General features: G+C 50.5%; 1 long non-coding RNA gene across 1 annotated transcript; it reads left to right on the top strand.

Moving 5' to 3' along the window:
* Window positions 1-3066: 3066 nt before the first annotated feature.
* On the top strand, window positions 3067-17157 carry LOC141580388 (uncharacterized). Its single transcript, XR_012512600.1, has 3 exons — window positions 3067-3861; window positions 12213-12312; window positions 16433-17157. It is a non-coding gene; the product is annotated as an uncharacterized LOC141580388 (long non-coding RNA).
* The last annotated feature ends 2814 nt before the right edge of the window (window positions 17158-19971 follow it).

Here is a 19971-nt window from a genome sequence, read left to right as displayed (position 1 = left end):
ATGTGGGGCTGGGAGTGGTGGCTCACGCCTGTAATTCCAACACTTCGGGAGGCCAAGGTGGACGGATCATGAGGTCAGGAGTTTGAGACCAGCCTGGCCAACATGGTGAAACTCCATCTCTACTAAAAATAGAAAAATTAGTTGGATGTGGTGGTGCGCACCTTTAATCCCTGCTACTCAGGAGGCTGAGGCCAGAGAATGTCTTGAACCCAGGAGGCAGAGGTTGCAGTGAGCCAAGACTGCTATCGCACTCTTGCTTGGGCGACAGAGCAAGACTCTGTCTCAAAAAACAAAACAGGCCGGGCGCTGTGGCTCACGCCTGTAATCCCAGCACTTTGGGAGGCCGAGGCGGGTGGATCACAAGGTCAAGAGATCGAGACCATCCTGGTCAACATGGTGAAACCCCGTCTCTACTAAAAATACAAAAAATTAGCTGGGCATGGTGGCGCGTGCCTGTAATCCCAGCTAATCCCAGAGGAGGCTGAGGCAGGAGAATTGCCTGAACCCCGGAGGCGGAGGTTGCGGTGAGCCGAGATCGCACCATTGCACTCCAGCCTGGGTAACAAGAGCGAAACTCCATCTCAAAAAACAAAAACAAACAAACAAACAAAAACAACCCCCCCCCCCACAAAGCAAAATACAAACAAACAAACCAGCATGTGAAGGCCCTAAGTGTGCCCTGGCTAGAGAAGATTCTAGTCACTGTTCAATTGCAAGGCAGACCAGATTTGGAAAAGTGCAGTGAGGGGGAAACTGGGTGCCTAAAATGACTCTGGTTCTGCTGGTCGACCCAGTTGTGTGACTCTGGGCACTCACTTGCTTTCTCTGACCCTCAGTTTTCTCATATGTCAAACTAAAGGTTGAATAAGAGGGTCCTAAGGGCACCGCCAGCTCTGACAGCTGAAGGTTCCTTGATTGGAAGACGCGAATGGAGTCTTTTGACATTTAAGAAGCCACTCAATTGTCCTGTCTTGGCTCCTTGGGAGAGGACACCTGTAACCACTGCATCATGGATTTCCGTGAGTTTGATGGTATTCGGGTGGTGTCATGACAAAAATCCAGGACTCTTGTCCCACACTCTTGTTTTGTGTTTTTCCTCGAGAGAGTATATAACAAGTATGTGTGACAAATGACAAGTCAAGACACCACTCTGTGATGAGTGAAGCAAACACCAGGTGACCCAAAGCAGGGCTGTGCCATACTGGAGTCCTAGCCAGCCCTCTCTGTCCTCCTCTAACACTCATGATAATGTCATTACTATAGCTGATTGATTGCACAGTTACACGTGCCAGGCAACAAAACCTTATTTAATTCTCATAACAACCCAATGATTGCACTATAATGACCCCACTTACCAGAAAATGGGCCTCATCAGTCTTCAGAAATCTGACCCAACAGATAGGCAACTTTTGCTCCCTGCTGAGGGATAATAGGAGGGGCAGACATAGTTGGGGGGGGCAGCCCCAGTTTCTAGGTGGTGGCTACAACATGACTAAAGAGATGGGAATCAGGTGCATGGAGGTTGGGAAGGAACGGTAGAGGCTGGGCGGGATGGGTGGAGGCTGGGGCAAGGGTCATGGGGAGGGGGGTGATGAGGGTTCGGATTTATGGAAGTGTACTTGGGATGAATGGGATGAAGCTCTGTGCTGAGTGCTGGGAAAGGAGATGGATCACAGCCTGTGTGGGTGTGTGTGTGTGTGTGTGTGTGTGTGTGTGTGTGTACGGGGTGGGGAGATGTGAAAAGAGACAGACATCTTTTCAATGCAGCATGACTCTTGAAACAAAAGTTGAATACACAATCTGACACCAATATCATATGGAAGGAGAGTCATGATCCTATCTGGTTGCCAGGAAAGCCCTCCTCGCCTCCCAGGTGAGCTGGTGCCATCTCCACAGTCACCTGAACTGTGGCTCCACGTCCTTTACACCTCCTGAGCTTAGATCTCTCCATCTTTACTCCAGCGAGAGGCCTCAGTCCCCCCTGCACTGCCTCTCCCCAGTCCCTGCAATGACTGGTCTCCTAGTCCCCTCCCCCACATCCTCCACACAGCTGCAAGAGTGGAGATCTTCCTAAAATGCAAACCTAATCATAGCCCTCTCCCCTTCCATCAACCAACTGCCTGAGAATGTGGTCCAAGATGCCTTAGCACCGCATTCTAGTCCTTTGGGATCTCATTCCTGCTTCCCCTTTCAGCTTTAAACTCCTCCTCTTCTCCAGCGCCCCAACCCCACCATCTAATTTCCTACCTCGAGTGTTCCTTGCTTTTTACTGCCTCCAGTCCTTGCACAGGCTGTCCCTTCTGCCTCGAATCCCTTCCCCATCCTTCCTCATCTGGCTCTTTCAGGTCCTGGCTCTGCATGCCTTTCTCCCAGCAGTCCCCCTGATCTGGTAGGTTGAGTAGGGACCCCTCCTCTGTGTTCCCACAGCCCCCGTGCTCGCTCTCTTTTAGTCCTTACGCACTGCCTGGTCATTTTCTCCTGGACTGCTTGCTTGATCAGACTGGGTGTGGGCTCTGTGAGGGCAGCGGGGGATGTGGACTCATCTTTGCCTCTGTAGAGGCCAGCGTTGCACCTGGATGCTGGAGGGTGCTCATTGCTGTTTGCAGGATCTATGGATGAGTGTGTGGTTCCAGGGTGTGTCGGGGGGAGGGGTGGTCTTGGCAAGGGACTGTGGGTCAGGTTGAGGGAGGGGGCCGAATGGGCGTTTTTACAGAAATTCGGACGCCTGGGCCAGCAGGAGCTGGGCCTTCCCCTTCCAGCCTGAGTAGGGGGTCTCTGGGGCTCAGTGGAAGGGGAGAGGTCCCTGGGCCCCACCAGGGCCTGGAAAGAGGTGTGGACGCGGCTCTACTCCCGGACCTTCTTCCGAGCGTTCCTCTGCAAGGCCGGCCTGGGCTGTCATAGCAACAGCCCGCCCCGGCGGGGACGCCGGCCAATGGTAGCCAGCTCTAGTGAGGTAATGTCCCGTTCTGGAAGCCCATTGGCTCCGCTGTTGCCTACGTCCGGGTCCCGGCCCGAGGTGGGAGCCGCGAGCGGGAGGACGGAGCGTGCGCAGGGAGCCGAGCCGTCTACACCGGTGGCGCGATTCCTCTTCCTGCGCTGCCCCTCGGTTCTGGGCCGGCTGCCTCTGTCCTTCTCTCTCTGCGTGCCTTACCTGTCCCTGGTTGTCTCGGTCGTTTGGGCGTCTGTCTCCCTGACTTTCTTGAGGTCTCGGTGACCCCTTCTTCCTGCTCCTGTCTCTGCTCCCGGAGTCCCTGACTCCTGAGTGCGCCTCCCCGTCTTGTCCAAACAAGGGCGCAGTGAGAGTTCCTTGACTTGCAGCCAGACGGTGACTCACTGCTTCAAACCGCAAGGCCGCCCGGCCAGCCTCCGGCACCTTCTTCCCGAATCTGTGGGAAGCTCTGGCACACACACAGGCCGAGGGATTGAGACCCCGAGAGGCCCGGGCTGGCCTTTCCCTGGTCGGCTCCCCAGACCTTTGTTGTTGTTGACTTGTTGCCCAGTGAGGGAAAGGCAGGACAGTCTGGGCTTTGGGGAAGGGAAGGGGACAGATTGAGAGAAGAAATGGGCATGAGCTTCCATAATGCCAGCAGGGGAGGTTAGACAGCTGGAGGGACTTGCAGAAAACGACAAAGGCATAGGCACTGGACCGAATGAATGAAAAGGGCAGTTGGACTTTGCTCCACCCCCCCTCTGTCTGTCCATCCATCAACGCAACACATTGATGCCCATCAGTGCCAGGTTCTGTGCTTGGTGACGGCTGGGTCCCCTGAGCGCCTGGAATCACAGCCCAGTCTGGGAGGCAGACACACAAATCCTGGGTTTCAATGGGATTCCAGAAGAAGGCAAAACTCACCCTGTCAGGTGGGTGACTCAGGCAGGGACGCTTTGTGGAGGAGGTGGTCTTTGGGCTGCTGGTGGGGAGTATGGCCAAGAGCTTGTTTGGATCATTCTGGTCGGGGCACAATGACAGACCAGTCTGGAAAGATCAGGGGCGGTTGGAGGGCTCAGAAATGTGAATACCTGCATGGGGGAGTTTGCACTTGAATCCAGGGGCGGTTTGTAGCCAGACAGGGATCAGAGCAGGGGAGAGATATGGTCAGGGTCGATTTTTTTGCAGTCATGCCGGTGACAGATTCTTGGCTGTCTTGCTCGATGCTGCACCCTAGCTCAGGGTAGAGTGCCAGGCCCACAGTGAGTGTTCAGGCATTTGTCGAAGGAAAGCGTGAACTGAAGGGAGAGGTGGTTCTGATGGATGAAGTCTGGAATGATGAGATTGCCTTCATGTGGTGGTAGAGGGCAGGGGAAAGGGATGGGCTCAAGAAAGGTAAAAGACAGGAAGAACCAAGGGCCCTCCTGGTTTACTGGAGGTTGTGGGGGTGTTGAAGATGAAGCTGCCTGGGGTAACACCTGTGTTTCTGGCTTGAGCAGCTGAGGGTTGGGGGAGAGGGAATATGGGTGGGGCAGATTTGAAGGGAAACGTGGTTAGTTCAGAGTTGGAGCCTCGGCTTCTGAGATGGTTATGAGACCTCTGGGTGGGGCCAGTCGTGGGAGAGGTCTAGGCTGGGGAGGCCTGCTTAAAGGTAGTGGCTGAAGCCGTAGGTAGCCATGAGTTGCTTCAGAACTGGGACATTTACAAGCAGGTTTCTTTGGTGAGGGGGTCCTTCAGAACCCCAAGGAGACCTGGGTAGGAGTCAGAAGTCCTGGTTTTGGTGGATTCTGACACTGGCTTGCTGTGTGACCTTGGGCAAATCTTTCTGCTCTGGGCCACTGTCCCCTGATCTCTCAGCAGAGCCTCTCAGAGGTGGAGAGGGGCCTGGACCACTTCTATGTATATATATATATGTATATATATATATATATATATATATATATATATATATTTTTTTTTTTTTTTTTTTTTTTTTTTTTGAGACAGAGTCTGGTTGTGTCACCCAGGCTGGAGTGCAGTGGTGCGATATCAGCTCACTGCAATCTCTGCCTCCTGGGTTCAAATGATTCTCCTGCCTCAACCTCCCAAGTAGCTGGGATTACAGGGGTGTGCCACCACACCCGGCTAATTTTTTATCTTTAGTAGTGACAGGGTTTCACCATGTTGGTCATGGCTGGTCTTGAACTCCTGACCTCGTGATCTGCCCACCTTGGCCTCCTTAAATGCTGGGATTACAGGCGTGAGCCACTGTGCCCAGCCTTATATTTGAAGGCCTCTGGATATGTTAAAAAAAAAAAAAAAAAAAAAGAGATGTGCCGCTAACAGGATAACAAAAATCGTGGTTATTTACTATGTTCACATTTACACATTAACATTATGAACAGACACAAGGATTGTAAGGATAAGTCACTTGGTGGTTAAAGTCCAGACGAGAGTCACGTTGAGAAATTAGTCCCCGGTTCTGGCCTTGCTGGTTGCTTGGAGTAATTGCCCCTTTGGATAGGGAAGCTGCCTGGCTGAGGGTAGAGAAGAGGCAAGGGTATGTGGAGGCTGGAAGGAGCTGGGTCAAGACTTATGTCTTGACTTACGAGCAGGAGCTCGTAAGTTCTTGCTCTAAGCCTGGGCATACATGCCCCTCTACCAATTTCTACCAGCCCCCAACTTGGAGTCTTTTCTCCAGGAGCCATCAGAGGCCATGCCAGTCCCGAAGCAGGCAAGAGCTCTGTGGCAGCGCCTGCCGCACCAGCTTCCTCTCCTGTTCATCCCTCAGTTCCTCCAAGATGAGAGCATTAGATGAGCTGGCCCCAGGCTCTGCCTTTAACTCACTCCTGGGCAGGTCACTGCCTCGCTGAGTCTCAGGGTCTCGACATCTCTGTGTCCTCAAGCTGCAGCCTGTTGGCTGGCACCAAGTACGTCCTTAGTAAATGTTGGTTGAGTTGAAATGAATGGTGACGTGGTTTGTTTCACTGGAGCATGGGTTGAGGGAACAGTGGTAGAGAGAGATCATGCTGTTGGGGGTGTCGAAATCAGATCATGCCTGCAAATATGATTTGGAATAGGGGAATCAAATATTTTCGTCAGCATTGTATCATATTTGGCCCAATGCCCCTGAAAGACTTCCAGAGCAAAGAGTAGACACAAAATGAGTTTTTCTTCCATCAAACATATTTAAAAATTTCCCAAGAACTAATCATAAATACATCCTGCTTAGCCCAGTGGTCAAGAACTAGGACCTAGCCAGGTGTGGAGTGGCGGATCACTTGAGGCCAGGAGTTTGATACCAGCCTGGTCAATATGGTGAAACCTTGTCTCTACTAAAAATGCAAAAATTAGTGAGGCATGGTGGTGTGTGCCTGTAGTCCTAGCTACTCAGGAGGCTGAGGCAGGAGAATCAGTTGAACCCGGAAGTGGAGGTTGCAGTGAGCCAAGATTGCACTACTGCACTCCAGCCTGGGCAACAGAGTGAGACTCTGTCTCAAAAAAAGAACTGAGGTGGGCGTGCTGTTTTCAAATCCTGGCTCCATCACTTTCTGGCTGTTTGACCTTTGACAAGTGACCCAACTTTCTTTATGTATCAGGCTGAAATGTAAACTGCAAATAACACCATTACATATCTCATGGGGTTGTTATGAGGATTTCATGAAGTATTAGATGTAAAGGATTTAAGAAAGTGCCTGGCCTGTGTGAACATTTCAGAAATGTTAGCTTTTATGATTGTTAGCAATGATAGAGCTTTCATGAACCCCTCCCCACAGCTGCCTGCTCTTAGCGGCTGGTGGGTGTGGCGGATGCTACAGACCGGCCTATTCTACATCCACATAGCTCTCCCTTCCTCTGCTTGGGGTAGTGGTGCTCAATTTGGGCTGCACATTAGAATCAGCTGCGAGCTTTGAAAACTCCCAGTGTTGGAGCTGTAGCCTCAGAATCTCTGAGAGTGTGATCCAGGTCTCAGAGTCCCCCTCCAGATCAATGCCAAGGTGCAGCCACAGCTGAGAACCAGTGATCAAGGGCAGCGCTCCTCAAAGCCTGCACTCCAGACCAGCCGCATCAGCATCACCTGGGAATGTCTTAGAATGCAAATTCTCAGGCCCCACGCCAGAGCAGCTGCAGAATCAGAAACTCCAGGGGAGTGGGGGCCAGCAGTCTGTTTCAACGGCTCCCCCTCCCCTGGGGGCTAAAGCTTGAGAACCAGCCATCTAGCAGCTGAAAGGACAATGCATGCTTTTTAGAAAGCCACTGCTGTAAACTGCATTCTGTTATTCCCTGTCTGACATGAATAGGGACCAATTCCTGCCCCCTAATAACCATACCTTTTGTTATCCTCGGTTGCTTTATATGTATTCTCATATTTAGACCAAAAAGCAACCTAATACCAATCACTTCCCCTCCATTTGCTAGCATGAGGAACTTCTGTGACCCGTCCAAGGCCTCATAACTAGTTACTCCAAGGCTAAGTTCCTCTGACCTTTGGCCAAGCAGAGAAAGAGTCTTGGATTCTGTTTGAGGCCCTTGTCAGTGGAGGGGCTGCAGGTCTTGCCCTTCCTCTGGGAGATCCAGCTACTCCTCTGTCCAGATGTTGTGAGGAAGAAGAGAGGCGTGGGGAAGGAAACACCCTTTGAGATCATTAGTCCTCTAAGGCATCCCAAGAAACATCTGAGAGGTGCAGACTCAAAGGTTAGAATATGGGGGGAGATGCCTCCCAGGGGTCTTCTGCCCCACAAGTCGGTAAGAAGTTACACAGTGCTTGGTGCAGCACCTAGCACGGAGTCAGCACTCCCAAACGTTAGCCACCGTCATTGTGAACCACACAAGATTACTGATAAATGTAGATAACATGGTATTATTTTATATTTACTATTCTTTATTATTGCTTTACTTATACTTTTATTGTGGTAAAAATACACATAACTTAAAAGATCTTTCATCTTGTAAGTTTTTCTATACAACTTCCAAATATAGATAGTGCTGCTGGTGTAGCTGAAATGCTAATGCTACCCTAGTTATCGGGTGGGGCCTATGGAAGGCCCACTGGCCATGGAATGGGCCCGACCTGGGCTTAAACCTCAGCTTCATCGCTGATCTCTGGGGCTGCGAGCCTTTGGCTTCTCCTCCTTTAACTGGGAAGCATGACAGAATGTATACTTCTCTGTAGACATGAGGGTTTATTCTTGGTGAGGGAGTTGGTGGCCATCTGATATGAATGAAGACTCAAAGCCTGTGCATTCTCAGCCTGAGACAGACTCCCCGCCTTCAGATGCCTGGACCAGACTCATTTCTTGCCTTTTAATAACCAAATGTGGAAAGGCATCCACCAGGAACATGCCTGGTCTCTCTCTGTCCCTCCCTGACTCCCGCCCAGGGAGCTGATGGGGGAGTGGGGTGAGGGACCTACTTAGCTTACCTCCCGCTGGGCGTAGCCTGTGTCCCCAGCGCAGCCTGCCTGCAGAGGGGCTTATGTTCTGGGTGGTTCTTCGGTAGCAGCTGAGCTCAGCAGGCTAGCTTTGCCCCTCTGGGGAGGTCTGTGCTTGCTCAGCACTGCCAGGGACAGAGAGAATAAGTCTAATTCAGGGGTGGTGGTATTCACAAGCCCATTTGGCTAAAGCTGCCTCCTCCAGGAAGCTTTGTGACATCACTTCACGTCACTGGCTTTCCAGCTCACCTGAGCATAAGCCAGATTCCTCGTGGCAACCCCCAGAGCGCTCACCATCTCAACCCCGGTCCCCTCTGGCCTCATCTAACCTTACTTCACCTGTGCCTCTCCCTCTCACTTCATCCCAGTTACACTGGCCATGCTGATTCTGGGTTCCCCAGGCCGGCTCCTACCTCACAGCACTTGCCTGGAATGTTCTTCCAGCAGATGAATATGAATGCATGACCATACTTAGCCACTTAGTTTTTTTTATTTTTATTTTTATTTTAGATGGAATCTCGCTCTGTCACCAGGCTGGAGTGCAATGGTGCAAACTTGGCTCACTGCAACCTCTGCCTCCCGGGTTCAAGCAATTCTCCTGCCTCAGTCTCCCAAGTAGCTGGGACTACAGGCACCAGCCACCATGCCCAGCTAATTTTTGTATTTTTAGTAGAGACAGTGTTTCACCATGTTGGCCAGGATGGTCTCGATCTCTTGACCTTGTGATCCACCCGCCTCGGCCTCCCAAAGTGCTGGGATTAAAGGTGTGAGCCACTGCCCGGCTGCTACTTAGGTCTTAAGTATCACACTCTTGGCTTCTTGATTGCAACACCCCCTCCCCCACACCAACCCCTTGACATTTCATTCCCTTTCTCTGCTTTTCTTTCTCGTTAGCACTTATCACTAATATAGTTTATTTCATTTATTTACTTTGTTTATTGTGTCTCTCCCACCAAAATAACCACCCCATGGGACTAAGGGTTATTTTTTTGTTGTTTTCTTTTTTCATTGTGATATCCTCAGTGCTTAGTGCAGGCACACAGTAGGTGCTCAGTAAACAGTTGTGAAATGAATGAACGGAGCTGGTATTATTCTGCCCCACCATCTGACTGTCACTTGTATGTTCCAAAGTCAGGAGGGGAACTGGGATGCCACTTTTTGAGTCCCGTCACATTCTGGCTGTGCCCAAGTCAGTGTGGCTGAGTAGACACGGTGTAGTTTGGGCAGTGCGTCCAGAATGCCTGAGTTTAAATTCCCATTGGAACACCCTCTTAGCTGTGCTTCTGAACTGCTCTGTGCCTCGTGGCCCCATCTGTAAAGTGGGTATGATGAGATCACCTCCCTTATAGAGTTATTGTGAGAGTTGAGGAAGAAATACAGATATGGTACTTAGAACATTGGCTGGCATGGGGCAAATGCTCAATAAATGTCAGCTGGCATTGACTGGCTTCATGGTTTGGAGGAGGTGACCACTTCCCCTGCCTGCATTTCAGGATGGGTTGGAGACCAGGGAGACAGGGCATACGGCCTGGTCTTGTGGACTCTGATGCCCAGGATGAAACAAAGGGGCTGGGGGGCAGTATCTGAGACTCAAGCCTGGGCCAGGGAACTCGAAGGGAGGTGGCAGCAGGCTGTGGGTGTGACAGCCTGTAGCTGGGCCTGCTCAGCAGCAGTGGGGGCAGGGATGCTGTCTGCATGATCTCAGGTATCCAAATGCCACATGTGCCCTTGGAGACCTGTGGACAGGTAGACCAGTTGTCTGGATGGTGACCTGGCCTTTCATTTCCCCTGTTGGGTCCCAGGATGATGAGGCCGTGAAGGGCCATTTCTTCACCCCTCACCTGCTCCGTAAACAGCACAGAGCCTCAGGGGTGGGCTCCAGAGGGAGTAGTTTGGGAAGCAGTGGGATCATGGGCTGGTCCCCGGGACATGGACCACGGTGACCAGGAACATCTTTGCACTTTCCTAGGTCAGTTTTGTGTGTGGTGTGTGTGTGTGTGAATTTGTGAGGACATGGGCATACATATATGTTTGTGTGTGCATGTTAGAGCATTTGCTCACAGCCATACACACACACACGCACACACACACACACACACACACACACACACACACACACACACAGCGCAAAGGCTGGCCCTGCTGTCAGGAAGCTCTCGGGGAATCTATTCTCCTTCACAATGCTTGCTCTCAGATGTCAGGCTGGAAATGTCAGCTCTGTGCTGCGTGCCAGTCCCTGCTCTGAGTAGGGAAAGCTTCATGCCTCTCAAAGACCCTACTCTGAAAGGCATGGACAAAGCCAGGCCAGGACTCCTAGCAGAGGGGAGGGTTTAGTACAGGGGTTGGGGGCCTGAGTGTAAGCTCAGGGATAAACCAGGTCTGGCAGGGACAGAAAGTCCACTCCCCAGGGGGCAGAGAGGCAGCGCTCACTACACATGAGAACGATCTGTGACATTTATTACATGCAAGGTGTGCATCAGGCACCCCACGGACATCACCTTACTTTTCAGATGAAGAATCTGAGCCTCAGAGAGGTTTGGAAACTTACTGAAGATCACACAGCTGGAAGATGGCAGATGAGGACTGACCCATGGAGCAGGAAGTAGAAGCTTAGAGAGGATAAGTGGTTTATTTCAAGTCACTGGCATGTTCATGGCAGAGCTGGGATGTGACTCAGGTCTCCCCGATTCCAGAGCCTCTGCCCTTACTACCACCACACCCCTCAAGCTCGTGGGTGAGCCAGACACCTTGGGGATGTGTGAAAGGTGGCCAGAGGAGGGAAGGACTGACTCCGCCCAGAAGGGTCAGGGAGGCACGGATGACAGCTGGGAACGCTCCAGGGAGACGAGGATGGGGGAGGGCATTCCAGGGGAGAGAAGAGCGGGAGTAAAGCACAGAGGCGTGAAATAGGGTGCCGCGTTCTGGCAGTTTATGGCTGACCCATTGAGCAGGAAGACAACCTCCGTTTCTCTCTGCCCCCACCCCCATCCTGGTTCAGAAAGCCTGATTGTCCCCACTTCCCTCCACCCCCTTCCTGCAGGCTCCTGGGATATGGACAAGAAAGGAGCTTGTCTTTCCTGGCTCTGCTGGAGTCCTGCCGCGGAGGTTTGGTTACCATGGCGACGGGCTCCATGGAAACTTGCAGCCGGCCTTTTCCAGGATGGGCCTGGACCCCAGCCCACCTGCTGATGCATTGCATCCCCTGGCCACAGCATCCCGAGGAGGTGCCCGGGGGTGGTCATTCGGCTGCCTGAGCACCCACTCTGCCACCGTGTCAGGGGCAGGGAGAGAGAGTCCTGAAGGGCAGCAGAATGGGATTCTGGCATGCAGAGGCCTTTGGGTGGCTTCAGGATCCTGCATCAATCCAGGACGTGGAGACCCACATCCTCTCATATTTAGACAAATGGGAGCAAGTCTTTACGTGGCTGCTGCTCGATGTTCTGCCCGTTCTGTTTCTGTGTCCTGGTCCGTTTCGGCCCTGGTGCTGCATTCTCTTCACTCAGTTTCTCCCTGGCCCAGCTGTTCTCTGAGTTCTGATCTGTTCACTCCACCACATGCACACCATGCCCCAGGAATGCCCGGTTTCAGAGGATTGCCAGGCTATGGCCATGAGGCTTGCTTTCGGACTGTCCTGGGGGGGGACCCTGACTTGACACTTGGTAGCCACGCAACCTGGAACAAGCTGCTCCCTCTTTCCCAGTCTTGGGTTCCACGTCTCTAAATACGTGCTTTATGGGATTGCTTGTTCATCCAACAAATGTGCTTAATAATGTCTGCATTTATTGAGCGCTTTTTATTTGCATTGAATGCATTTGTTATAAGAACGACACTTACATTATCTCATTTTATCTTTATGACAACTCCATGACACAGGATTCTTATTCCCAATTTGTTTGTCAAAGCCACGAAGGGGAAGAGGATGGAAGACCCCGTCCAGGGTCACACACGTGACAGAGCAGGAAGGAGAACACAGGTGTGTCTGACACCGAAGTTGCCCTCTTCACCACTTCATTATTTGGTCAGTTAATTTTTATCGTGCACTGACGATGAGATGACCTGGTTTCTGTCCTGATGGAGCACCTCCTGGGAGAGATGGGAAAAAAGAGCAAAAAATAATACAACGTGTTATGAATAGAGCGTTGAGATAGATAGAGCATGATGGGTGGGGACGATGCTCAGGGACGATCCCTCTGAGCAGATGACACACAAGGATGAGAGATCCGCATGCTGGGAAGAGCCAGACACGAGAGGGAAGAGAGACCCAGGCAGGGACAAAGGTCTTGCGGTGGGAATGGGTTTGCTGTGTCCTCAGAGGAGCTTGGAGGTGGTGAGCGAAGGGGAGAGGCCCGGGATGAGCCAGGGAGGCAGGCAGAGGCTCCATCACACAGAGCCTCGTGGGCCGGGATAGGGAGCATGGTTTGTTATAAGGGCGGCAGAAACCATCAGAGGGTGCTAGGCAGGAGAGTAAGTTGACCTGGCACGTGAGAAGCAGCTGCCTCTGGGGGGAGTGGGTAGCAGATGGGCATGATGGGGCCAGGAATACATGGAGTCTCCTGGTTGGAGATGGTGCTGGCCACGGCCGCGGAGGGAAGCTGCTGAGCTTGACTGGCTTGGACGTAGAGTAGACAGACCTTGCTGCGGGACTTGTAAGTAGCAGGTGGGGAAGATGAAGGCAGAAAGCAGAGCTCCTCGTTTCTGCCTTGAGCGACCAGGTGGTGATGATGTTGCTTCCTGGCCTGGGGAGACTCAGGTGGTGCCGGCGGTGGGATGCGGGACACCTGGGTTTTTGTGGGGAGAAGATCCAGAGCTTGTTGTGGGATGTGCTGTGTCCGAGAGGCCTGAGAGACAGCTGAGCGGAGATACTCAGGTCTGGGGTTCAAGGAAGAGGTCCGGGCTGCAGATACAAATTTGGCTATTGACAGTGTAGACTTGAGGACTAAAGCCATGGAGCTTGGTGAGATCAAAGGAGGAAGTGTCAATGCAGATGGGAGGATAAGAGGAAGGGACAGGAGAGGCAGGGAGAGGAGCTGGGAGGAGAAAAGGGGAAAAGGAAGAGAAGAAAGGAGAAGAGAGGCGGGGAGGAGGGCTGTTGGAGCCAGGAACACACCTCTGCTTACCCTTCACTGGTGTGGGCCGTGCTTCCAGCATGCGGAGCACACGCTGAATCCAGGAGCACTAGCCTTGGAAGCACAGGCAACAGCAGGGACTTTGCCAGTTTGGCCATTAGAACCTGTGTGGGGACGTTAGGCCGGGGTCAGAAGAGGATGTTTCGAGGGGTCCAAGGAGGGGCAGCCCTGCTGGACTGAGGGTGGAGGCCAAGGCCTAACAGATGAGTTCCTCATAATGAGGGAGGAGAGAGGAGGAGGTGTGGAGGTGATGGGGTGTGGGGTTTGGATGGTAAGCAATGTGCAGGAAGCGGGTGGCGGGGGGAGTCGAGACATGAAAGAAGCAGACGTTCAGGGCCAGGTGGATGCGGATACAAGCTGTGGCCCAGAGCGGGAGGCAAGAGGCAGCTTCCTTCCCTGTCCCCATCCTCACCCTGGTAGGAGCCTGGGCTTCCTGGAGACAGTCTGGGGGCTTACACCATGCCCTTGTCTTAGCTGAGCTGCCTGACCTGGTAGCCATATGGCCCCCAAGGGCGACAGCACATGTGGGTCCATGCAGGTGCATCAGGGGCTGGGGTACGACTCTGCAGGTGCCTGGGACAGCTTGGAGCCTTGAACGTTCTGGACTTGGAGACACTTAGGAGCTGTGGGCCTTGGGCAAGAACAACTGGCTGCATGGCACCTCGGGGTCTCACCTGAGCAAGGGTGATAATAACATGTGAAATATACCCTGCCAGTCCCCAAGCTCTGCCCAAGTGTGAGAGATTATTAGTGCTGTCCAGGCTTTGAAACACTGTGTCAGGGGTGACCCTAGTTTTATTGAAAAAGAGAGAAAGAGGCAGAGACAGAAAGAGTGAGACAGAGAAAGAGGAAAACAAGGTGGGGATGGGTAGGTAGAGGCAGAGACAGAGTGAGACAGAGAACAGGAACAAGAAAGATAGCTATGGAGGCCGGGTACGGTGGCTCACACCTGGAATCCCAGCACTTTGAGAGGCCGAGGGGGGTGGATCACTTGAGGTCAGGAGTTCAAGACCAGCTTGGCCACAAGGGAACCCCTTCTCTACTAAAAATACAACAATTAGCCTGGCGTGGTGGCAGTGGCCTATAATCCCAGCTACACTGGAGGCTGAGGCAGGAGAATTACGTGAACCTGGGAGGCAGAGGTTGCAGTGAGCTGACACCATGCCAGGCTGGGCAACAGAGCAAGACACGGTCTCAAAAAAAAAAAAAAAAAAAAAAAAAAAAAAAGATACGGGAGAGAAAGAGAGACAGAGACACAGAGCTAGAGAAACAGGAGACACAGGCAGAGTAAGAGAGAGAAAAAGTTTGAGAGCATGAGAAGGAGAGGGAGAGACAGAGACACGGACGCAGGGAGAGGAGGGTGCAGCAGACGTCATCTCTGGGCAATGAGACTGCGAGTGATTTTGACTTTCATACATTTGCTCATATTATTTTCTGATTTTTCTCTATGTCTACTTAAAATAATTATCTTTAAAAAATGGTTCCTAGATGTAAATTGGGTTTTAGAAACTTTCTGCAATTTGGAAGTATCTATGAAAAGCTTTACAATTTGCATACAAATTGACCCAGAAATTTCTCTTCTTAGAATTTATTCAAACCAAATAATCATGGATGTGCCAAGGATATGATTGCAAGGATGTCTGGGAGTTTCTAATAGCACCCCCCAAAAAACCTTTAAAAATGCCAATAAACAAACCCCCCTACCTAGATGTGCAAAATACTTGAATAAATAAAAGATGGTCCATTCACAGAATGGATTTCTAGACAGCCTTTAAAAGGATGAAGAAGGTAACTTACTGGTGTGGATGTTTATGACGTATTAAGTAAATAAAAAAGCAAATTTCAAAAAGGCACAGTATAACTCAATTTTGTTAGAAGAAAATCTGTCTGTATGTGTGCATAGAGAAATACCTGCAATTTTGGTCTCCAAGGTGCTAAGTTTGTTGTGCAACCATAAAAACAACTGAAGTTATTTCCACTGTGGTCTGTGCATTAAGAATTCTGACACATAGCTGCTGGTGGTTGCTTTCCTGTCTTTTGCTGTCCTCAGAGGAAATGGAGGACAGCTGCTCATGGCCCAATGTGTGATAATCCAGCATGATTTTGATGGTCATAATTAAATCACACCTCATCCATGTCAATTCATGCAGACAGAGCCCAGCTATTTTTTGTTAACCATCCCACAGAGGCTATAAGCAGATGCCACCCATTCAGAAAAACCACCTCTCAACTTTTTACAGGCTTTCTGACAGTTTCAGTCCCTTGGTAGTTGCAGATGGAGGTTTAATATCTTTTTAGATGTTGACTCTGGGGTTTATTTACTGCAATCAGGCAAACACCATTCACAGGTGTATCAGGAATGCCTACTCCAGGTAGGGAATAACTAAAAGGTGAGATATAAACCTCAAGACTCAGGGCTGGGCGCAGTGGCTCATACCTGTAATCCTAGCACTTTGGGAGGCTGAACTGGGTAGATCACTTGAGGGTCAGAAGTTCAAGACCAGCCTGGCTGACATGGTGAAACTCTGTCTCTAATCAAAATACAAAAAAATTAAAAATACTAAAAATTTACCTGTTATTACAACACCTTTCAGACATTTCAGATTTACTTACAGTCTCATCTCATTCCAAAAAGAATTTGAGGTGGCTTGGCAAATTATACGAATATAATAGGGTAAAGATAATTGAGGAAATCAGGATGAAGGAAAGCCAAGGCTATATAAAAAGCACAAAATCAGTGAAGTTAGTAAAGAAACCGCATGCCTTACAGTTCTGAATATTTACTAGATGGGGACATCAGTTTTGCTTTGATCTTTCTAGCAGCCTATTTTCGGCATTTAACATGATCAAATATAGAGCAAAATGTAAAGAAATATAAACTTTAGGCAGACACTGTTCCTTTTCTTCTGAGTTCCACTGTTATTATTGTCTATGCAAATAAAGCTTGGCTTTTCTTTTAAACCTCAGGAAAATGGATCCTTCCTCTCGCGCCTGCGATTTCTAGCCAGTGGAAAGTTGATAGGCTGCTTGCGGACCACAGCGACGCCCCAGCTTTCTCTCCTGCATCTATACACCACGAACGGAACGCAGAGGGAGGCTCTGTTCATAGGCTCACGTGCCGATATCTTCTTGTTAGAAGGAAAACAGCCCTGGTTATGTCAGGGAAGGCTTTAAACTTCCTATCTCCAGCTCTGTCCAACATTTCCAGTTTCGTCTTCTCGGTCTCCAAACAGAAAAGATTCCGCTGTACCGCTGGTCTCTACCCAGATCCAGTCTGTGCCCACTGTGAGGATGATGTTATTCCAAGTGAGATGTTACCTTGGCAACCAACTTACCAACTCACTCAATTAACCAGCTTCCTCTCTGTAATCAATACTCATTAGCGCCGAATCACTTCTTCGCTTTGCCTTGCAATTTTAACCACTCATCCGGGTCAATCTGTTTTTTAATGGTGACAGTCATTCCCTCCTTTGGAATATGGAAACTCACTTGAACCCAACAGAACTCCTCTCCCTGGGGCCTCCGAGGAGGCTGTCATCCCAACTCACGCTCACCCAAGGAAGTACCAGCTGGTGATCTTGGTGGCATTGGCAGCGGAACCTCCCCAGTGGCTTCCAGCAAGTCACTGGGGCCTTTCCCACAATGGAGCTGATGAGGAGGAAGGTGGCACCTGCCATTCGAAACCACAGAGACAGCTTCTATGCACCCAAGAGACTCCTTGGAGGCTCCAAGGGAGAAATACTACCATGTGATGGTTAATTGTAGACTGACGTGGTTTGAGAACAGAGAGAAAAAAAATGTATTATTAAAAACCAAAACAGTCTATTCCACTTCCCACTCTACTTCTAAAGCAGGGGATGGGGGGTGGTGGTGTAATTCATGTCTCGGGGAGATAAAATTCTACACAACTTCCTTTGCTGCACAGAACCCAGTGGGAGATCAGGGGGACAATGGGTATTCCGGAGGCTCTGCAGGTTTTCTGGAGCTGCAGCTTCACAGGGGACCTGGAGTGGGTGGCCTTTGGTGGAGCAGGAATATTTTGTGGGTCTCCAGAGGCTGATAAGAAAGGAGAGGGAGGGTGAGTTCTAAGGAAGTGGAGCCCTGAACACGGGGAAGGCGGGCTGAGCACTAGGGCGGTGTAAAGACTTCTTGTGGCCCTAAACTTCATGAGAGTCAGCTATGTACACACATGCCCTGGGTAAGCGGTGTTGGAGATAGATTTAGGGATGCAGGAAAAGAGGCCTACTCCACCATTGGAACATGATGCAGACAGCAATAGCGTTGCTGGCTGGCAAGATGACCCACAAAAGGAAACAATTAATTAATGAAAAGCATTGTCCTAGGCACTGGAAATTCATTAGAAATTGAAGCAGAAAGATCCCTGCTCTCAAGGGCTCGCGTTCTAGAGGCAGAGGAGGAAAACAGGCCAGGAAACAAATGAATAAGCACTTCAGGTATGCTGAGTGCTGTGAAGTTCATGACTCAGAGAGAACCTGGTAGGTGGCCCCTTTAGATGGTGTGGGTCAGGGGGGCCTCTCTAGGGAGCTGACGTTTGATTTGAGCTGGGAGCTGAAGGATGAGGAGCGGCCAGCTCACGAGAAGCCCAGAAAGAGTGCTCCAGAAAGAGCAACCCCCAGCTGTCCTGGCCATGCATTCATTTTCTCCACCAGAAATGAATGCTCTCTACTCTGAGTGCCTTTGCATCAACTCCAGGCTCTCTCAGGGGCCTTTTCTTTTCTTGTTTTTTTTGAGATGGAGTGTTGCTCTGTTGCCCAGGCTGGAGTGCAGTGGTGGGATCTTGGCTCATTGCAACCCCCACCTTCCAGGTTCAAGTGATTCTCCTTCTGATACAGACTCTGTCTCCAGCCCTTAAAAACACTCAGCTTCATTGATAATAATAATAAAACCAGCACACCTATGCTGTACCATTTTCCTCTTGTACATTTAGGGGACTAAAAAAAGTGACTGGTGTGGATCTAGTGAAACATCTCTCTTATATGCTGCAGGTGGAACTGTGAATTGGGAACCCCTTTGAAAGCAACTGGAAAATATTTATCAAAGGCCATAAACATGTTCCTATTTCTGGAACCGGTAATCTTATTTGGGAATCTGTCCTAGGGAAATAATATAAACTATGGAAAAATCTGTGCACAGAGATGTCCAGTTGAACGTTATTTATAAGAATGCAAAGCAACGCTGCTTCATTGTGCAATCACAAGAGAAAGGTTGTGATGGGTCAACCCAATGGTATATGGGGTCACCATGAGAGCTGACACAGCAAAGCCATGTCTTTATAGTCACATGAATCTTGGCTCAAATTCTGACTCTTCCAGTTTCTTTTTCCCCCCTCTTATTTCTTTTTCTTTTTCTTTCTTTCTTTTATTTTGGCAGGGAGAGGGGGGATACAGTCTCACTCTGTTGCCCAGGCTGGAGTGCAGTGGTGCAATCCTGGCTCATTGGAACCTCCGCCTCCCGGGTTCAAGCGATTCTTGTGCCTCAGCCTTCTGAGGAGCTGGGATTACAGGCTTGTGCCACCACACCTGGTGTATTTTTGTATTTTTAGTAGAGATGGGGTTTTGCCATGTTGGCCATGCTGGTCTCCAACTCCTGACCCCAGGTGATCCACCTGCCTTGGGCTCTCAAAGTGCTGGGATTACCGGTGTGAGCCACCGTGCTTGACCTGACTCTTCCAGTTTCTGCTGTGTGAGCTTGGTCATGTTCTTTAATCTCACTGGGCCACTGGGCCTTAGTTTCCTCACTGATAGCACAGGGATATAATTCATCTTATTTTTCATGAGCAGAGAAAAATCATTTCCATGAAGAGCTAAGAAGCGTTCCAGGCAGCAGGTGGTTAGCGCTCCAGCGACCCTCCTCCTCCCCCACAGTGACAGCTCACCAAGCACTTTTACTTCCACAATCTCACGCAGTCTTGACAACCTCAGGACGATTATTTCCACTTGGCAGGTAAAGAAACTGAGGGTCAGTGAGTGGAGAGTAAAAGTCAGCCAACAGTTAAGAGGGATACTCAGGACTTGTCCCCAGGGCTTCTGACCTTTGCATGTGCTGTGGCAATCTCTTCTGCAACTCCTAGGCATCCTTCAAGGCCCAGTTCAAATATCACCTCTTCTAGGGAGCCTCTCCTGATACCTCCCTGTCTGTGCTCCATGGCACAGGGAGGCTTGTGATCTGGAGGCATGCATGGGGCTTTGGCAGAAAGTTTAGCTCCAGATTCAAGGCCCAGCTTCCCCCTCCCCACCTCCTGAGAAGATGGAGGGGTAACTGCTCTGGTTATATCTCCCTCCTGATTTAATAGGGTTTAACTTTCTTTGGTATTCAGAGAGGGTGGTGAGGTTTAAAATGAAGTTGGTTCTTCGAAATGACAGCTGTCTTTCTCAGCACGGAGGACTCTGGAAATGGCCTTTGCGTGAGCCTGTGCCATTTAACAGAGCATGGCCTCGGGCCTCAGTTTCCCTTTCTGTCCGGTTGAGTACTTCCTCGGAGGGTTG

This window comes from Saimiri boliviensis, chromosome 11 (genome assembly GCF_048565385.1).
Source record: "Saimiri boliviensis isolate mSaiBol1 chromosome 11, mSaiBol1.pri, whole genome shotgun sequence".
Classification (NCBI taxonomy): domain Eukaryota; kingdom Metazoa; phylum Chordata; class Mammalia; order Primates; family Cebidae; genus Saimiri; species Saimiri boliviensis.
This window is presented reverse-complemented; position numbering and strand designations above follow the sequence as displayed.